Source organism: Phragmites australis, chromosome 2 (assembly GCF_958298935.1).
Source record: "Phragmites australis chromosome 2, lpPhrAust1.1, whole genome shotgun sequence".
Taxonomy (NCBI): Eukaryota; Viridiplantae; Streptophyta; class Magnoliopsida; order Poales; family Poaceae; genus Phragmites; species Phragmites australis.
In genome coordinates this window covers 7,709,326-7,713,057 of record NC_084922.1, presented here as the reverse complement: position 1 = coordinate 7,713,057, position 3,732 = coordinate 7,709,326, and the positions used below count along the sequence as shown (strand labels likewise).

General features: G+C 52.2%; 1 pseudogene; it reads left to right on the top strand.

The window, feature by feature from the left end:
- Positions 1 to 1,463: 1,463 nt before the first annotated feature.
- LOC133909817 (protein kinase PINOID 2-like) lies at positions 1,464 to 3,344 on the top strand (annotated as a pseudogene).
- The last annotated feature ends 388 nt before the right edge of the window (positions 3,345 to 3,732 follow it).

The following is a 3,732-nucleotide window of genomic DNA, read 5'->3' as shown; positions in this document are numbered from 1 at the left end:
TCGGTCGGCTCCGCAGGAGCCATTTGCAGCCGATGGTAGACAAGGTCACCGCCAAACTCCCTACTTGGTAGGCCAAATTAATCTCCAAACCAGGGCGAGTCACCCTCGTGAAATCAGTGTTATCTTTGACTCCCTTGCACACACTCATCTCCATTGTGGTCCAATTGTGGGTGATCAAGGAGATTGATAAGATTAGGAAGGCTTTCCTCTATGCTGGCAACAAAGAAATGTCCGAGGGTCGTAGCTCCATTGCCTGACCAAGTGTGTGCTAACCGATGGATTACGCTGGCCTCGGAATTCAGGATCTTCGGGTGGCTGGGCTGGCTATGCGCCTCAAATGGTTATGGTGGCAATGGTGCGACCCCTCCAAGCCGTGGGCCGCTCTTCCTATACAACATAAGTGTGAATTTGTTGCACTCTTCGATGCTTCTACCAAATTTGAGGTTGGCAATGGTGAATCCACATTCTTATGGACAAATGCTTGGATTAGAGGCCATTCGATATGATCCATGGCACTAGACCTTTTTGACTAAATCCATGGCACCGGACCTTTTTGACTGTGTTGCTCTTTCACTTTGGAAGAGTCGAACAATTAAGGATTCTTTGCTTAATCATAGGTGGTTCTGAGACATTACAGGCCCCCTGACCATACCAGCAATATCCCAATTCTTGCAGCTATGGTGTCAACTTGAATTCATCAACCTGAGCAGCGTAGAAGACCGAGTGATTTGGAAATGGACTCCTTCTGGTCAATACTCAGCAATATCGGCTTATCACTTCATGTTTCAAGGTTGCGTTCGATTTGGGGGAGCCATACTGATTTGGAGATCATGGGATCCCTTGAAGGTAAAATACTTTGGTTGGTTAGGGCTCCATGGTCACCTATGGACAGTGGCACGAAGGAGACAGCATGGACTACAACCTGATGACACATGCACGCACTGCTCCCAGCTGCATGAAACCATCGACCATCTGCTCTTGCATTGCACCTTGGCAAGGGATATTTGGTGGCGGGTCTTGGATGTTCATGCTCCTGAGGTGGCGTTTTCTATCCTAGATTGGTGGCTTGGTCTTCAGGGACGTGTGGCCAAAGATTATCGCAAAGGTCTGGACTCCCTATTCCTTCTCACCTGCTGGAGGATTTGGTTGTCGCGCAATGATATCATCTTTAACAACCGCCGCATCTCTTCTGACTCCATGGTGACCTTCATCTGGGAGGACGTCGCAAGCTGGTCTAACATCGAGGCAAAGATACGCAGCTCTCATGTCATTTCTTCTTAATAGAAAGATACGTAGCTCTCATATATATTCGAGAAAAAAAACTTTCCATCCATGCATTATTAGCTCAACCATTGACAACAGTCCACAGCTGGTTATATAGCCACACAGGGAGCTGGGAGGCTAGAGAGAGGAGCCTTCTCTTTGGTTTCTTGTTGCATTGCCATCTTGTCTTGAGAGCCTCCATGTCTGCCATTAGAGAGGAGTCCGACTACGACAGCAGCCTATCGTCGCTCATGGCGCCAGGTTCTTGTCGGAGCTGGATCAGTGACATTGGCAGCTCCAGCTCAGTCTCGGTGCGCTCCTTTGGCAGCTGCGGTGACACATCAGCCGCGTCATGCCGCCACAAGCCCCATAAGGTGAACCAGGCCGAGTGGGAGGCCATCAGACGCGTCCGCGTTGCCGCTGGCCGTATCAGGCTGGAGCATTTCCGCCTGGTGCGGCGACCTCGGGAACATCTACCTGTGCCACCTGCGCGAGCCGTGGTTGACGGGGTGCCTGTACGCCATGAAGGTGGTGGACAAGGACGCGCTGGCCTTCCGCAAGAAGCTGTGGTGAGCGGAGGTTGAGCGAGAGATCCTGCGCACGCTCGACCACCCGTTCCTGCCAACATTGTACGCGAACTTAGAGGCGTCTCACTACGCCTGCCTCGTCATGGAGTTTTGCCCCGGCGTGGACTTGCATGTGACCCGGCAGTGGCAGGTGGGCAGATGGTTCAGCATCTCCTCAGCGAGGTATTTTCCATTTTCCAAACTAGCACGAACATCTTTTTTTTCCCACATCTGAAGCTTGGGGCATGGGAAGAAAAGTTCTGTTTCAGGGTCAAGCTTTGTTTCAGCGTCACTTTTGTAAAAGCATAGCGCTTTAAGTTAGTGATCATCTTTTCATGTGCATTCGTGCTTTCAGCAAATGCTTTTTGTCTTGCCGTGTCAATCTAAACAGATCTGTTGGAACCACTAGGGCTTCATGTAAGCTAATGATTTGAGCTGCATGTATACTATAGCGACATGTATGCCGATCCACTGCATACACAAGCAGGAGATATTCTTCTTTATAAATCATTGCTGAATGCAACTTAAAGATCTTAAGCAAAAGAAGAGAAGTACATTAACTTGGTTAATAAATAAACTGTTGGTTTTGCGTGAAAGCACGACATATTATCTTTGTTTGATAGTGAACTGATATTGTTCGACACGAATAATGGCAGGTTCTATGTGGCCGAGACTATGCTGGCGCTGGACTACCTGCATATGATGGGGGTGGTGTACAGGGACCTCAAGCCGGAGAATGTCCTGGTGCGCAGCGACGGCCACATCATGCTCTCCGACTTTGACCTCTCCCTCAAGTGCGACGTCGTTCCAAGGCTGCTCCGTCACAACATCCTGCCCCACAATGTCGCCGGCTGAGCAGATGCTGGCAAGCAGTCTTGCGTCCCGCCGATCCAGCCGGTGCTGTCGTGCCTTTTCAACAGCGTGCACAAGTGCCATGCAAAGGAAGGAACTTCAAAGCCCGGCAAGGCTAAGCCCGGCCCCGAGTCGGACCCCGAGCTGGTCGTAGAGCCCGTGTCGGCACGGTCCAAGTCCTTCGTGGGCACACACGAGTACCTGGCGCCGAAGGTGATCTCCGGGCAGGGCCACGGCAGCGCGGTGGACTGGTGGATCCTGAGGGTGTTCATGTACAAGATGATCTACGACCGGACGCCGTTCAAAAGGGAGAACAATGAGAACACCCTCGTCAACATCATCAAGCAGCCACTGAGCTTCCCGCGGATCACGGTGTCGAGCGGCAAGGAGTGGGACGAGTGGCTGAGGGCCCAGGACCTCATGAGCCAGCTCCTGGTGAAGAACCCCAAGAAGAGGCTGGGCGGCTGCACAGGCTCGCCCGAGGTCAAGAGGCACGAGTTCTTCAAGGGCATGAACTGGGCGCTCGTCAGGTCCGTCCGGCCACCCGAGGCGCCGAAGCCGGCTCTGGCACCGGCGCCGCAGAAGAAGGTGCTTATGATGAGCAAGAAGGAGAGGCAGGAGCCGTACAATTTTTGGTCTGACGAACATTTTGAGTACTTTTAAGTTGGCTTCAATCTTGTCGGAAAGGGCAGCAGATTAGGCTTCAGTGTATATAGAGTAACAACACTACGTTCTTGGAGAACCACAGTCCAGCCAGTTTTCATGAAGAAACCATTAGCATTTTGCTGTTTGATCGTGTGATGGTTGTAGAGTCCGTAGTGCAACCAAGTGTGCCTTTTGCAGTACAAGTGTACGTTCCTGCTGTGAGGAGAGCTAATCACGGAGCGCAACAGGCAGACATGGTAGCGCGGTGCCATTGGCAGGAGGTGGACGGGAGTGGAGGAGCAGCGAGGCCGGTAGCCACGGGGCGGGACCCTAGATGTTGTGCCGGTCAGCTCTCATGGTGCCCTCGCACACGCGCGTTTTGTCCCATTTCCCCGTGCGCGCCCAA